At 36.9% G+C, this 17,983-nt stretch overlaps 1 protein-coding gene across 1 annotated transcript in view; it reads left to right on the forward strand.

Annotated features, from left to right (window-relative positions):
• The first annotated feature begins 662 nt into the window (after positions 1 to 662).
• The window catches only part of CDH19 (cadherin 19), a 72,396-nt gene continuing 55,075 nt past the window's right edge, over positions 663 to 17,983 (forward strand). The window contains exons 1-2 of the mRNA XM_075084606.1: positions 663 to 877; positions 12,798 to 12,889. The gene's annotated coding sequence lies outside the window, so the exon portion shown is untranslated. The remainder of the gene's footprint in view (positions 878 to 12,797; positions 12,890 to 17,983) is intronic.

Raw genomic sequence — 17,983 nt, forward strand, 5'->3', positions numbered from 1 at the left:
TTCCTAAACTGACTTAAGATAAAACGTAATTACTGTGAAGAAATTATAAACTGTTGCATAATCATTCCACAAGATTTTGAGGGTCTTTTTCTTCTTTTATTTCTTTTTTAAATGAATATTGTATTATTCTTATTATCTTTTCCATCTGACTATAAAAACCAACACTAGCTAGCAGACAAAAATTAACTTTTCTAGAAAGGAACAAGAAAAGTAAAAGGATTTATTTCATGTCTCCCAAAGTATGTAAGGACATAAACCAATACCTTGGGCATGTTTTTTTTCTCAGCACGAAGATTTTATGATTCTTGAAACTTAATTATTTGGGGGTGGGGGGAGAAGCAGTAGGGCAAAAACAAGACTGTTGAAACTCTTTTCTTTGACTAACTTTTGTGACTACTCTAAATTGATCACTTGTTTCCCTGACTAATCTCTGAAAGAGGGCATATCCCTTTCACTTGCAAAATACTCTCACACAAAATGAATTACCTTCCCACCACCTTGGTTACTTGCCAGGGAGTACTTTATTTTTCCACTAGGAAAAAGAAAATCAGCTTGTATTTTACTTGCTAGAGCCTTCTGCATTTTAATTTTGAAGTCTGAATGAACATCAGAGAGGCCTTATGATGTTTTGCACAAAAGTGCCTGTGTTCATAGTTTTACTCAGGGCACCCAAAATAGCATGCAGTAAGCAGTGTCATACAGTGAGTTTTCAAAACTAAAAGCAGAAGTAACTTATACTAGCAGGAAGCTGTAACTCCTAAAGCTTTCCACGGATCTGTGAACTAGAAGAGAACTGCTTACTTCTCTGCATTAGATGTTTAATTCAACTTTTACAATACCCATTTCTTTAAATCAAGAAGGCCTTGAGGTTACCCAGGTAAGATTTCTATCTTTTTTTTTTCTTTATTAACTTCAAAAATCAAACTTAAAACATTTAGCTGGCTGTCTCCGGTGCAAAAACCACAACAGGCAAAGACAAACTCAGAAGCCACTCAAAACCTCTAGAAGGAGAAATCTGCTTTTTTTTTTTTTTCCTCTGAGTCCACTGGCTAACTTCCATAGCTGTGGAAATCCAACTTTCTAAGTTGGATTTACCAGAGGAAATACTTACTATGCCTGTTTTGTGTTCAACTTGCACATTAAAATTTTCATGCTGATTATCGTTCTGTTTTTGCAAGACCCCCACTTCTGACAGACTGCTTGCGATGGTTTCATCTACATTTAGGCAAGTGATTGTCACTAAAGTGTGCTTATGAATTCTGAGGGTGACATCAAGAAGAGTTAAAAGTCTCTTGTTTTACAGGAACACTTAGAAATACTCACTGGTTTGCTACTCTCCATTCTACTGTAGCAATAATATATATTTTTTAAAAAACCTTGTCTTCAATTTACATTCATGTTTCTGTTCCCATTTCTCTTTATAATTCCACACCTAGCAACTGAAAAGTCTTTCAGACCACAAAAAAAGGGATATCTCTACTTTTCTTGGATCTCAAGTGTAAAATGGCAATTTGTTAATAACAAGATGTTCAAAGAGAAATGTAGTACATATACACTATCAAAATGTTTGTATTGCATGTTTCTTTCGTAAGCCTTCTATTAGGAGGTACAGCTACAATTTATTTTTCATGTTCAGACTCTCCGATTAGACTGTAGTCAAAAAACAGCCAGTAGAATATAGACCAGAGATATTTAATAGCAGTTGATTGGTTATTAAAATGCTGAATGACTGCCATCGTGTTAATTTCTACAAATTATTTTGGTACGGAACTGGTGGGAATTACATGGCATTTGGATTATATATATTTTTTAATAGATTGTTATTTAGAATCATTTGTCATTGCAAAAGCATTCCAGATAAACTACTTCTAATTTTACCAGGAAAAAATTGAACTAAAGTGCAAAAATTGACTTGTGGACTCAGTTTTAGGAGTTATAATGATATATTCCAGTGTTCAGTATTTTTCTGCGAGAGGTGTTGAACTAAGCACTTGTATAAAATGAATACAGGGCTGTGTCTGGAGTTCAGGCTTCCTGCATTTTTACAGACTAAAAAATGAATTAGTGTAAGAGCGAGCAGACAATGAAAATCCATTCTTGGAATTACTTTTAGGTAAAGGAGGGGGGAAGAAAGAGGAATCTGCCCACAAAATACTTTAAGAAAAGTAGCTTAAAATTGAAGAACAAAATTACAAATCTTCTGTGGAAAGCCATGTATTTTTAGGACATAGATTTAAACACTTCAACCTGGTGTTAGGTAATATATGAAATTATAATGCACATTTTACATTCAGAACTCTTAAAATGTAGAATATTTAAAAAATTAACTCAATATGTTCCCTCTCTGTTTCAGAATGCTTTACAATCACCAACCTGAAGTAAATATCAGACAATATCAGCACATTCAGGTGTTGAAATAAGAAAGCAATTTGTGATGTGCTATACAGGCAGATTTTAATGATGCCCATGCTTTAAGCTACCTATTACTTTTCATCATTGCCCTTAACTCATTGGGGTGAAACGTCCATTATGTAATCTTTGCATCACATTCACTATAAATATACTTGGAAACTTCTTGTTTAGCTTAATCAGAAAGATTTGGCTATTTCTTAAATCAGTCCAAATTAAAACACATAATTTTGCCAACAGATCGAACAATACAATAGACAATACTGAATTAAACTATTAGTTCTTTTGTAGGTGAAAACAATTATTCTCATTTTACTTTGCAAGTCACAGGAAGTCTTGATTTCTACCAGAGGCAGTGCAAATTATTTCACCACAGTCCTGTATGGTTTTCTTTTTCTCTATTTCAACTATGTTCTCAAGCTCTTTTGAGACTACGTGATGATAAAGGAAGAAAGGAGAAACATAATGTCTTCCTTATCCATCCTTTCAATCCTCTTAACCCAGCAAAATATTTGTTTCTGAAGATGAATGAATCAAGAGGCCAGAGAGTGTGTATGGTAACCTCAGCTGCCCTGGCTATCCTGAGTATTGAGGGAGGTTTCATTCCAGACCCTGCTAAGTAGACAAGGTACATATCCATCACAGGGGGAAGTTGATGAGGATGGAGCAATGTCAACAAGACCACATGGGACAGACTTGGGAACATTGGATACACAGATCCAGATCTCTCCACTGCTGCGTTGCCTGTAGCATAAAAGGAACTGCAATTGCTGCTGCTAACAAGTTGCAACTGTTAACAATGTTTGCAAAGCACATTACTCCCAGCCTTTGTCAGGGACACAAACATAGTGAAGACCTTGTAAATGGAAAGCGATATTAAAATAGAATCCCTCATTTTCAGGCCACTGACCTAACTATTAAATCAAACTCCTTTTGAGACAAAATAATTATAAACATTGAAAAAAACAACATAAAGGATATTCAGTTGGGAAAAAAAAAAAAGTAACGCCTCAGTAAAGGACTTTGTGTCTGCAAATATAGTATTGGAACTAAAAATACGATAATACCTGAAATAAGATTACTAAGACTATCTTAAGGGAGAACTCTAAAGTTTACATATTCTAATGCAATGGATTTGTGGAGGACAAACTCTTTTTTTTGCATTGGAGCTATTTTTTTTCCTGACTTATGAATGACAGTTGTTGCAACCTTAAAATTGCTAACTAAACATTAGAGGAAGTGTAAGCTGTCACTTAACATTTTCTTGTTTTACTTTTTACATGAAGTTATGACACTTTGGAAGCCAAAAGACTTCCTAGTAGAGTAAATATAAAATATAAATAACGAAAGAATAACTGAATTCAGTGTGACTAAGCACAGCCTTTACATGTTTATTCTGATTCAAATCTAGCCAGGATAAAATCTTTCTGCAAAATAAACCCTTATTCATTATTTCACAGATCTTTAAGACAGTCAGTGGTAAATAACATGGGTAAATGAAACAGCAACTTAAAGTTTTTGAAGGTTTATTTTGCTTGACAATATTCTGTTTAAAACTGTTTTTACAACTATATTAAGCAATATTGTACATTTTTACTATATTAGTAAATATTTAAAATGCTCTGTCCCCATTTTCATGCAGCATAAAGAAGGTTTGTGGCTCTTCATTGTTAGAATTTTGATGGTGTAGCCAATCTTATGAGTTCTCTTTAAATACAATGACTACAAAAATTAAAAGGGATTTAAAGAGGCAGTGCTTGGCAAAAGGTAACAACACTATGGTTCCACATTGCTTTCTCTGTAAAGAACCTTTTTAGAATTGTGAATAGGCTATGTAGAATATGCGGGGAACAATTTACATGGCAACATGGTAAATTCCTCCCTCCTGTAGTTCATAAGTTGAAGTGGGATAATGCTCTCTGTCAAAACTGGTCATAAAAAAACAGAATCAAAAGACTTTGCAAAGAAAACTGTATTTATTTAGTGTCTCTTTAATAATTTGAAATTGTTAAATGAGATCTAGATATCCAAACTTGAATTTATGAGGCGATAGAACAAGGAGTTATGTCTTATATTACTTTGTAAACAGATTGTCATTTGCTGCATGCTATCACAAGTGAACAGAGCTCACTTCCTAGGAGTTTTACCTGTGGTAACTAAACACGAGAGCCAAAACCCGAAAAGATGGGAATCTTTGTTAAATAATTTATCTGTGATTTCTGGATGATTGGAAGCACTCTGAAAATTTCGAGAAAACTGCCAACAAGCTTCATAAATAAAGCTGAGAAAATCATAACACAACAGCATGCAAGAATTTATATAATCCAAAATACTCTAAATGTTCTCTGCATATTTTCTGAGATTTACTAAAAAGAGTCATACAAGCACAAATGCCCATACAAAAGGCAATGCTCTGTGTTACATGTTGGCATAAGGAGTATGAATGTGCAAATTGCTTCAGAATGTACCTAAGTGCCCTGACACATTTGCACATATTTTTCAGAAGGGGGACACAGAGTAGGAATAGCCCTAACTTTGGTTGCATTTTGAATTATCTGTGACATTTGAGGTGAGCTGAAATGGGATATTTGTTCTCTAAATGGTGCAAATTCCTTCTCTCTTTCATTCTTGAGATGGAGAACACAAAAAGACACCATTGTCCAAAGGTCAATGAGCTGTGACAATGGGTCATGCTCATGACACCCTTCCCAGGTGCCTCAGCTTCCCATGGAGCCCACAGAAAACTTGAGGGAAGGAGTGAAGGGAGAGGAGGACGTGCCAACACGATGTAAACTACAAACCCCGCATATTTCCTAACAAATTGAAAACAGTTCTAGTTTCAATTACTGCACTGTTCAGCTTCAGTCAGCTGATCTCTCACTCTGTCTTTCTCAATGAGATGCAGATAGCCATCGGAGAAGATTAAGGGCATTGCTGGTGCTCTTTTTATGTATCACTGATATACCTGGGCTGGACCAAAATTTTCTCTTAACAGTAATTCCCAATGGTAGATGAGCTAGAATGATTTATTCTACTTTATATCCCATGAGGTACCCCTGGAAAATAAAAAGACGTTTCTAGACAAATTAAGATGACAACCAGACTTACAGAACAAAAATGTGCAAGTGTATTGGTTTTCCCCTAACATCAAATTTAACATATAAATTGAATTGGTTTCAAATGCCAGATCATTAGATAGCTGGTGTACATGGCTATTTTCATAAAAGACTGACCCATGAAATGTATAAATAGCATTTGGAAATGTCACATAGAGATAACTGTGCTGATTGCTCAGCTTTTTATATGTATACTTTCAGGAGTGTGCAAATGTTATAAAATCAGACCCATTTTCTGGTGCCTTACATTGTTAAAGGAGAAGCCGCTGCCCGAGCATTCACAGACCATTCAGGAAGTTGCGCACACACCCCACCTGAGACTTTCACTGCTAGGACCAGAGTCCCTTCACAGCGGGCAGCTCCACTGAGCCGACAGCTGCCCCTTTTTGACTCACACACACTCAGTCTCACATGCTTTCTCTTCCCTCAGGCTCGACTCTAGTTTTCCCTTAAACAGCGTCTCCAACACAACGTATGCCAGATTAATTTATTGAGAGGTATGGCCATCAAAACCAGCTCGAGCTGGGTGCTTCCAGAGAGGGACCCCAAACAAAGAGATCCCAGAGCAATTAGACCCTTACAATTTAAGTTTCCCTCACCTCACATGACGATTTTGTCTGAGAGCAATATTTGGGTCTGGGGTCTTCTTGTTCTTTATTAGATCCTTTCTCTGTCTCCAGGTGGGACATTCCTTTATGGACATCCATCTTAATGGATACATCTTCTGCTGATGGTTGTGGCTACCTTTTCTGTCTGGTTTGCACAGATTTCAGTATATGGTCAGCATATCTAGGTGAAAGTTCACAGCTTGCAGCTTAAGGCTTTGATAAGCCTTTCTACTAGTGCTATGTGTCGGATTCTGTTTGAGCTAGACAGTAACTTCTGGAACAACGTGTAATATTATTCTACTCAATTCTTTCTCTCAGCTACTTTTTAAAGTGATTATCTTATGAAAAGATTTTTTCCCCACTTAAAGATTATGGGAAAACAGAGTCTGGACTCAAAGACTGCCACAGTTTAAGACCAATTTGACAATGTGGAGGCTAAATGGCCTCAGTTGCCTGAACATTTTAATCACAGCTGTATGAATTTATAAGTGACCCTAATCCCCTGACCTTCGGGCTGGCAGGGGGAGATGGTGCCCTCCAAGAGAAAGACCAGGAAGGTCAGCACAGCAGTCCCCACTGTGTGGTAGAGTCTGGGCTGGGGCCATGGGGGCCCTTGGGGTTTCTCTGGTCCCCTCTTAGAGTCCTCCCACATGTACCCAAATAGTTCCTCCTCTCATATAACCCTGGTGTTCCTCCCCTGTGTACCTCTGGGTTCTCTCCCTGAGCAACCCCAACCCCATCAATTACAGGTTGCACAGGCAATATATGACTGGGACCCCTCATTCAAATCCTCCTAGCCCCCCACACCAGCCCATGGTGTGACTGTGGCTGTGGCCCAGCCCCTCTGGACTTTTCTCCTCTGCTTGGCAGGTCCCGCAGCCGTGGGGAGGCTGATTGCTCCTGACATACTTCTCTGTTGTGGTGACAGGGCTGCTCCCTTGTGCAGTGGAGTTCACGTTCTAGCCGGGCCCAGCAAATTTCTCAAGAGGTACATCAGTAGGAGCAGCTGACACAGAGCAGCATTGCAAGCTGCATGCAATAGGATCCTGATCCCCCCTCAGGTGCTAAACCAAGGCCAGATCCTGAACGGTCCTCTTTTGGTGGGCAGAGCTAGTTAGTTTCACCACTAACATCTGAATGATCCAGACAAGTAACTGCCTCCTTTTAGCCACCCAGCATTAACAAAGCAAAAATTTCCTATTACACTAAGTCCTTAAAAACGAACCTAAGAACTAAGTTATATTAAAAAAGAATTCTCAGCAGATAATATTATTTCCTGCAAATGAAATTATTCTCTCAGAAGAAATAAAAATTTAAAGCAGGAACTTAACCCCAAATACAGTGTCTACAAGCATGGGTTTGTTGCATGTGTGAAGCATTCAGAGAAACTCTGAAATATAAATTTATAATCACATTTTCCAGATATATTCTACAAACTAGAAATATAAATAATTCAAAGGTATGCATAACTTGTAAGGTGTCATAAATCATGGATTTTTGCTTTTCTGTCCATTGGGTTTTTAGTTGTGTGATTTGCCTTTTTTTTTTTTTCTTTTTTTTTTCTGATCAATAGCCTCTCCAGAATAATAGCTGATTTTCAAGTGGAGAAATACTGCTTAAGCCTGAGATACTATAACCTGATTCAGCCTATCTTGGTTTAAAATTAAAACAAGGCAGCACAGTAAAAAGTTTTGCAACATAAAAATGATAGACTGTACTCCTGTGTATTACTAATCATAAATGTCAGATAGGTAAAAAGTATACTATTTCAGTAGGATGGCTGAAGATAAACTGTGTTGGAATAATTTCAGTGGTCTTTTACACACAGCAACTTTAGGTTTCTAGCAATTTTTAATTGTTGTGTGTAGGCTTTCTTTTTTTAAGTATGTAGGAGCAATATTGACTATACCTGAACCAGGAAAGTGAGATGAGCCTACAGACTCATGTAGCAGAAGCTATTGGAGAATGAACTGACATCAGACTGAAATCATATTCACTTGTAATGTGTGAAAAATGTGATAGGTTCAATATATATGTGAAAAAATCACAGGAAACTATAAAGTGAGGAAATAAAGAAAACTTAATTTTGCTTTGATGTTCTTCCATGTACAAAAGAAACATGTTTCTTTTCTTTCTTCACTATGACACGGTATTTAGGATTTACATATGATAGTATGATACCATGGTAGTATGACAAGGTAGTAATCATATTGATCATAAATCATAATAATCATATGGAAGAAAAGCATTCTGGTAAGCGTCTGTGTTAAGTAGGGACTTAAAATATGCGAGGAAAAGTTTCCTGAAGATTTTTTAATATACTGGAAAACATGAAGAAATGTCAACTCCTTTGGATAATATTATTTCTCTTATTGACTCTAGAGACAAATGTTTTCTATGAAGTCCTTATATTATAATTCAAAGTAACTTGTACCAAGAAGATAAATAGTGTGTTTTATAAGAGTTTCCAACATTATTTTAAGCCAGTTAATCTATGAAATGTCTTTGTTCTGTTTTAATTTCCTTTACTGGAGTCATGTATCTCTACCTAAAATGCAAATCATATCCAACAAAGGAACTGTGAGCTATACTCCTAAACGCAAATTAGTACTAACATATTTAACAAGATGTACCTTGACCTTCAGTACTATTAATACAAATTCACGTGTGAAAGAACTTCAAAAAACATAATATTTCTGTGGGGATGGCAATAAGTTTAAGAATGCAGTTCATCTGCCCTGTTTGTAGATGTCTTTTAGGTAATCTATTATCTTAGGCTAATTGTCAAGATCCTCTCTGGACAGAAGGAAAGTAGTTTAGACTTTATATGTTAGTTACCTTTCTTTCAATGCAGTAAAATACATATGCCTTTCTCTTTCCATTGACTATTGAGGGAGCTTGCACATTACACTAGGTCTTTAATTTCAGGTGCTTAAATTAATAAATGCAGTCCTAAGAAAAAATGGGAGCCTCAGGCTTTGTATTATTAAAAACAAAAAAGCTTCCTATGTCATAAAGAATAATCATTCTCAGGCATGGAAAAAAATTAGATAAACACTTAGGTTATTAGCAAGCATAAAATATCTATGAGTCCACAATAAACACTGAAATATTTCATCTTATAGTCACAGTTTTTCAATAAAAAGGAACTTTATTCCATATTATGTTCTGTTCTTCTGGTAATAAAATTAATTTTTCTACCTCATTTAGCAGTTGTATTTAGCAGGCAATGATTCTACAACTAGAATTAATTCACATAAATAGTACTAATAAAGGTAATGTAATAATATTGTAAAAGAAGTAACAAGCAAAGATAAAAAAAATAAAATTAAACATTTTGGACATTTTAACTTTGGCCAAGGCTCTGATATATATTGTCAAAGTGACAGTGGGTACCTGTGGAGAAGCACTGGATGGTTTTTCCTCAGCAGAAACTGTGAATAAGTTTGATTTAACTGAGGCAGAGAGGCTGCAAATTGATTTCTTGATTCATTTAGGACACAGTCAGAGGTAGCATATAGAAAACCCTAGAGAGAAGAGGACAGCATTATTGTTTCCTTCCTTAATAGGTGTAAAAGGTTGGAACTCTGTCAAGTGACGGCAAGTTCATCTGTGTAAAAGACAATGTAAGGTATTTGCCCATCAGACACATCGATTGGTTGATGCAAGGGAGAACCATAGGTGACAGCCTCAGCAACTGCTGATGCCTTGCTGCTTCCCGCGAATGGGGGAAGGAGATAACCAAGGGATGCCGAGCGAGCTGAGCCCTGCTGCCAGTCATACCACCAAGCTCAGGCATGCAGGCTGCAACCGCACTGCTGATAAATCAGGGGAGGTTTATTAGGCACAGCCTGCTCAGTCTTGCCCTATATTGCTTCATGAAGTTAACGGTTAGTTAAAAATTGGTCCAAAATTAGTTCACAGTTAAAAAATAAAATTTAAAGCAATATATTCTCACATCGTTCTCAAAAGAGAAAATGAATTTAAAGAAAACAACCCTTTTCAAGTTTGGAAAAACTAAAATGGCACACTGTATGGTCTTTAGATGGAAATATATTTTTATTTCTAAACACCAACATATGAACAATGGTCATAAAACATCATGGAAACAATTTTTTGCTTTAAAAAAAGGTTTCAGTTAAGTATCCTGCACTGAAGTTACAATGACTTAAAGATTTTTGGAGGGCATTCCTCAGTAGTAATTGTTAGTAGTAGTTAGATCTTCAGGACTTCTCCATTAGGTAGCTAGCTATAGATATATATTGGTGTCATGATCCTCTGTTGGGTTGAACAGTTTGGCAGAGGTAAAACCCCCTTGCTTTCCAACCAACCTCAGGTAGCTCTGGGTGGTTGGGGGCAGCAGGACTTAACTTCTGATTAACTCCAATGTGTTATCGTGACTAGGTTCCTTTTACATTCTCGGAAACAGAATTAAGACTCAAAATGGAGTCAAGTGCCAAGTCACTTTATCCAGCCAACAACAAGTATGCAAGAGAAAAGGATAGAAAAGAGTGGGGAAGGGACAGAGTTGCGATAGTTACCACCATGCACCCACGGCATCCCGTCAGTCCAATGTATCTTCATATCCAGTGGAGGAATGTTCCAGAACACCCACCCGTCATGGTCGCTGCTGGTTTCCCCTTTAATAAGATTGTTCTCTTGCACAGTCAATAGCTGTTTTGCATACCCACGCCTCCCACTCGGCAGTGGGCACATGCCCTGTACTGTCACTAGAGGGTGCTTGAAAGTTCTGAGGGTCCGAGCCCCCCCATATGTTGTCTGTCGACCCTGGACCCGGGCACATGCGCAGGGCACTGGGGCCATGCGCTCCGAGACAGCACAACGCGCACACATTCCTGTCGGGTAGAACTCGCTCGGTTGCTGTGGTGATGGGGCCTCGGTGGCTAAACAGTCCTGCTCGGTTGCCGTGGTAATTACCCTGTCCTGCTCGGTTGCCGTAGTGATCAGGCTTCCTAGTTACACTGTCCTGCCAACAATGTTGAGACGAGTTTCTGGTCCTTTACAGTTGGTAAGTTTGCATAAAGTTCTGTGCATTTACCACTACTTACCATTTATTTAAAAAATAAACTACATATATAAAACAAAGGAAACAATTTGATAGCATGTTCATTAAATCACATATAAAATCCATAATTTGCAAATATAAATTGGGGTTAGCTTTTGATCATTTACAAAATGCTGGCTGTACAGCAATAGTCCACCGGTGAATACTAATGGTGTGTTAAAACCCCATCCTTTTTACTGTTGGAAATTATTTTACACTTTGAACTTTTGAAATACTTCTAAAAATGCAGTAAGTATAGATATATATTTAGTTTATGTTTTGTTTTCCAATATCCATAATGTCCTCTAACGCTCCCATTTCTAAATCTGTGATAAAGAAAACAAAAATAGTTACAATGTCTTTCTCTTGTAACCTTTCTGCAGACGACAGTTATGGCAGCTGATTCTTTTACCATGTTTCGAGATGAATTTCCCATTTGCTGATAACCTTAAGCAAAACCTGTAGAGTTCAATTTACTCCATTAAACTCAACCCAGTCAAAGACCTCTTTCTATAAAAAACAAGAAAGCCAGGCAGAATCTTGGTTATCCAATGGGTAAAGTGATTAAGGTCCAAGAACTTTCTGGCTTGCACTGGTTCTTGTATTGAGCCAGTCTTTCTGATATTTATGTATTAGTTAGGAAATTGTGCTAAAATCTTACCAGAAGACATTATCTTGAAATATTAATTTTCTTTCAGTTCTTTTTATGTCTCTACTTCCTACACAGAAAAAAACCCCATTGTTTTAGACATATTATCTAAGCATTCTAAAGAGGAATAAGCATTTGGATTTAACAACTTTTTTTTTTTTGGGGGGGGGGGGGGGGTGGGGCGTGGGGGGGGGGGGGTGTGTGTTCAGTTTGTTCAATTCATAGCATATGATTTCCCCATTCAAACAACAAACAAGAGGGACTGACCAGGGTGATGTTAGAAAAGAAGGAAAAAGCAGCCTAAAGTCATGGTGCTACTGAAAAAACTTCTGTTAAACTATAAGTTACAAACTATAAACTATCCTTTAAGAGGATTTCAGAAGAGCAAGGTAGTCATAGAGTAGAATCCTGGAATCATAGAGTCATTAAGGTTGGGAAAGACCGCTAAGGTCATCAAGTCCAACCATCAACCCAACACTACCATGCCTCATGGTCCTTTGAGGAGGTAAAAAGGGGACTTCTTACAATTCATTTACCACTTCACACAAAACCCCCTGAATTTTTAATACAGAACAATGTTCCTCTGAGACCTGGTGGAGGAAGTGCTCTTCAAGGTGAAGTGCTTGCATTGCAGATGAATTATGTGGCCTGTATACTGAATCAGTTACTGTTTCCACAAAGATGCTGTTGTAAATCCAAAGTGACTGAATTGCAAGAATCCTGATAATAGATCATATTTTGCTTTAAGCTTGCCTTTTCACAAAACCTGCTTGGTTTTTATTTGATCCTAGCTACAAATATTTCTGCATCCAGTTTGATATCAATATTTGGGGAAAAAAAAAAATCAAGTTTTGTGATCAGCAGAGAAAAATGCCCCCTTTTCCTGTTTCTGTGAAGCAACTGGATTTGCATGTGATAATTATTTTTTTCCTTCTGATTCTCTTTAACAGAGAAAGATATTTCTTTGAAGCATTTCAGAGAATTTAATCAGCTTGGAATTTCTCAACTTTGAAACAGCTCAGACTTCAACCATTTCCTCAAGGTAAAAATATTTTTTTTCAAGCAAATTGCAATTTTAAGCAGTAGTACTGTTCTATTTATTTATTTTAAATATTGTTGCATGCGTTCTGTAAAACTCACCTGATATCAAGGAGAGAAAATGGCAAGACATCTCAAAAGGTAAATGCAGAAGAGCTAAAGTCCCTTATCTACTCCCTGTTCTAGCTGGCATGTTACATCTTTTTCTTTTGGAGGTTGTGCGTCAATGTTTCATACATTTGTTTCTTTTACTTTTACCTAATCCTTCTTGACACTATTTCAGCAATGAGCAGAGTCAATGCATTAGATTTGTTGGTTACTCTACAAAGTAGAGCTTATTTTCATGTTCTACTAAGAAAGCTTGAAACCCTTATATTTATTTTTTAGGAAAATTACACTTTCTGTCCAGTGGGGATTTCTTGTTTTGTTTTCACATTGCTATGCTAGCACTCTGAGCATGGATAACAGCCCTGGCCACTTGCCAGAGAGGGGAATTTCTGTGCCGTGCGTAAGATTCCATAACACCTTGCCAATACCCTGTCCCTGTTTCTATTCCTTTGTTACCGCACATCTGTGAGGGTGAAATAGTACAATAACATAATCAGCATTAGCGACATACATTTCAGTTAATATTTCAGTTAAGGGCAAGAAGGTCACAGAAGTAATTTGTAGGAAAATGAGAGGGAAAATGTACCGAATTTACTCTCGTGGCTGACAGTTGCTGGTAATAACAGCAAGAACTCAGAACTAAAATATTTTCAATGCTCTTTTGTACATCCTTCTCTATAGCAAAACGGTGAGACCAGGGGGTAATCCCAGTTTATCTCTACATGAATTTTCAGCCAGTTGTCTAAATACTTTAATCTTAGGGTTTTTTAAACAAAGCATTAGTGAAATTATGATGCACTACTGAATGAAATTTCATCCCAAGGTAATTGAGACCATCTCTGTATTTTGAAAATGCCCTGCATGGGAAAGTACCCTTCCATTCATTACACTGGCATATAATGTCCTTCGTGAAAACAGTTAAATATATTTCTCTGATTAAGGCACTGATTTTCAAAGAGTCCTTTTCATTCTGAGTGTCCAGAGGACAGATATTTTCTTTAAAATTAACACCTACTGTTGAAGTCTAAATAGGCTGTAGCATGCAAAATACAAGTTCATATGTTCTGTAACAGCCTTTGAGGGGAAAAAAAAAAAGAAGTAACAAAAAAAAGCCATGAAAACTACTTTTGTATACTACTTTGTACTACGTCCTGAATCATAAGACATCTTCTTATCAAAAATTTTTTCCATAAGAGACCTCTAAAAAGTCAAAACATGCTGAACAGAAGTGGAGGTTGGAGAAGGGAAATGAGAGAAAGAACTATCATTAAGGCAGCTGCCTATGTTATCTCACAGCTCAGGAGAGCTTCCTGGACAAAGCAAAACTTACCTAAAATCACAAAAAGAAACCCCAAACCTTCCATTATTTTATGGGACAACAAAAGAAATTTATGATAGTGACGTATCTAACCATTCCTTGCTGTATTTCACTTTTGTTAACAATCTTTTTATTTCTCTGAATAGTTTTCCACATCTTGTTGCCTTCATGCCATTTATCCATTATTTACAAGGCAAGAATCTATGAAAGGACCCAAACCATCTGAAATGATTGGAGATAGCTGGCATGACACAAAATGTAAATCTAGTGATAAAGTCTGATAGCATGATGAGCAGTGGAATGCCATTCAGGGAGGAATATAGGTGTCAGTCTGCTCTATGAATTAAGTGAGCAGAGGAAACACTGAGGTTCAACATCCTGCTGAAAGCTGGCGCTAGAATTAAAATGCAAGAAAAGAATGAAATAAAGCAACATAAAAATACAATAAAGCTGTAGTGACAATTCCCATCTGGGCTGTTCTTTTCACACTTGCAGGATTAAAATGAATAACGGATGTACTCAGAAATCTCATGAAAAAGAGCTACAGAATTCATTAATCTAGGGAATTAAATGATATAGAATTGGTTCTCTAAGACACTGGAGTTATAGGTAGATTTGATGATTAAAATGTCCCAAGTTATAGGTAGATTCAATGATTAAAATGTCCCTATCCATTTACTAATGCAAAGTTCCCAAAGAATGTTTATGATATTTATAATATTTACCAATGCTATTTAGGAAATTTGCAGTGCAGCAGGCCTGGTTTATGGTTTTAATCTGCCCAGTTGCTAAATGTTGTATAAAGCAGAAGGTGTGGGGAAGGAGGGCAAAATTAAAAAGAGAGAAAAAGTGTTATTGTTCTCAGAGTTAGTGGCTGATCTCACATGAATTCAAAGAAAAAGATTTTCAGTTCATTATCAAGAGGCTGAGAAGCAAGGGATTAACTGAACTAAGCAAATATATAATTATTTTTTATTACTTAATTTTGTCACATCCGTCTTGACACCACCTAACCTAACAGTTGACTATGCCACACGCTTATTTTAATCCAAAAGAATGCAGTACCCCTGAATAGATCACTCTGCCCATGACAAAACTATTTGATTCATAACACATTGATCAAGATACTTCTCCTTCAGTCTTGTTCTTCCACATCTTTCTTGTTACTTGAGCAGTGTCACTGCAAATTATATCTGTTGACTGGGAACAACAACGATTGACTCCAGTCCCATTGTTTTCAAGAGATATTGCAAAATTCAAAGTATGTTGTCCTCTGTTACTGTTACATCAACATGGCTTTTATAGAGTTTAACAGCTCAGTTTGAGCAACTTTTTTGAAATAAACTCTTAATAAATTAATAAAATAACTCTTAACATCTCTTAACATGGAAAGGTATACTGTTACCGTAACCTGGTTTCTTGTTCCTTTTCATTCTCCTTGACTTTTTCATAGGCTTACTATCCAACATACAACTACTTTTGAGACAGCATGGGGCAATCAAAGCCCATTTTTCACTGAGGGACTGACACCTATTTATTAAATATATATATAATCCATTAACAGTGGACTTTATAGGCCTAAATAATTTAAAACCGTTAATGTCTGCAGGATATGAGTTCTGGCTTATATAAACTAGTGAATTAAGTCTTTGTCCATTCAGTTACTATGGCAACTTTATGGACTTGCCAGTTTCAGCTGGCTTGCAATGAATTAAAGTCAGAAACTCTGACAGACTCCTGAAATAAGGGGAATAATGTGGATAAATAGCTTTAAAGAAGTTAGATACCCATACAAACCTATTTCAGTAATTTCTTTTGCAAGAAATTTTGGGGGCAAATTTAAACAATCTGATTCAGTGAATCATGGAGTCTTTGAGCCTCAGGCATATTCACATGTTCATATGCATTGAAGTTGTGCACTCTGCTGTGTAGGAACCAGAAAATGCTCTCAAGCCTGATGAAGGAAAGGAAGTGTCTACAAGGCAGGCATACTGATGGCCAGGTCCAAGGCCAAGAAGTGGCTTGAAAAGTATCCATTCATTTCAATGCACTTTGAAGCGCTATTTCTTCCCTACAAATTTTCATGAACCACTGTGAAAGGATGAACTTTGAAGGAAGTACTGAAAGCCTTATGCATCATTTTCACAAAAAACATGCCTATCTCCATGAAGATGTCTCCTATCTCCTATCGTGGGATTTTCTTAAAATATTACTTCCTAGAGGAAACTCCCCAACTCATCTCAGAAACATAGTCATTAATATAGTAAGTGATAGGAAATACAATCCATGCTTGTTTTTCCTGCTTTTCTGCATGAGTTGCTAGCTGACTTTTACAGAGACATATAAAAGGTACCAATGTAATTAGCAGTAAAATGTACTAAAATGGTCATGACAGAAACAGTCCTGGTCATCTTTTGCTATCTAAACACCATAAGTCTCTAATTTTTATAGGTATGTTTCCAAGGTCAAACACTGGTTATTGTACAGGTGCTTCTATTTAAGAAAAGCTGCGCCAGGGGAGGTTTAGATTGGATAGTAGGAAAAATCTCTTTCCTGAAAGAGTGGTCAGACATTGGAACAGGCTGCCCAGAGAGGTGGTGGCGTCACCATCCCTGGAGGTGTTCAAAAAATATGTACATGTGACACTTCAGGGCATGTTTTAGGAGGCATGGTGGTATTAGGTTGATGGTTGGACTTCATGATCTTAGAGGTGTTTTCCAAGCTTAATGATTCTATGATCCTAGGGTTCTATGATTCCTGTCACTTAGCGCTCACCATGACCCCTACACTATTAGTCATCCTAGTGAGGATTTACTTTTAGTGTGAACTCCTCCTATTTCTGCCTCTCTCCTCCACTTGATTTTTGGCGTAAGAAGCTCCTTTGAGTGAAAGGAAAAGTAGGTGATGAAGTTTAAAAATGTTGAGTTTGATTCTGCATTTTAACACGTTAGTAATACTGAGGATACCTGCTAAGCTGGAGATAGAAGAGCTAATGCTACAAAGTACATAAGCACTCTTGAAATAGGCAAAATTACCCTCTGAATGACTCACAGGGACTCTGGCTCAACAATATAATACAGCACAATTTATTTTTTATAATAGGTATCTACGAAGTAAAATATCAAAAGAAATTGGTACAGAGAAGCCTGATTGAGCCACAACGTTGAACAGAGAAGCAACAGAGGGTCACACAGGTAGTGGGAAGATAATGACATGTGAAGCGAGAGATTAAAAACTTGGTTAAAGATGCAATAAACTGTTATTGCAGATGCGTTACAGTGATGGGGACAGAACTGAAGAGTGAGTAGGTAGTTCATCAATCTTAGTGCAAACAGAAAAGCAGGTTTTAAATGAAGAATAAGAAAATAGTGGGGAGGGACCCTCACTGCCTCAGCTTCTCAGTGAGAAAAGAGAATTCAATGCAGGTTAAGAAGAGGAAAAATCATGTAATAAGGTAAAAAACTGGAAAATGGAAGAAATGAATGAAAAGTAAAAAAAAATCTAGAACAGAATATATGGAAAAAACCAAAATATTTTGCAGAGATAACAAAATATTGTAGAGATGTGACAAGGAAGGCCAAGACCCACTTGTAATTAAATCTGGCAATGCATGTCAAAGATAACAAGAAGGGCTTCTTTAAATACATCAGCAAAAAAGGAAGACTGGGGATA

Source organism: Phalacrocorax aristotelis, chromosome 2, assembly GCF_949628215.1.
Source record: "Phalacrocorax aristotelis chromosome 2, bGulAri2.1, whole genome shotgun sequence".
Lineage (NCBI taxonomy): Eukaryota > Metazoa > Chordata > Aves > Suliformes > Phalacrocoracidae > Phalacrocorax > Phalacrocorax aristotelis.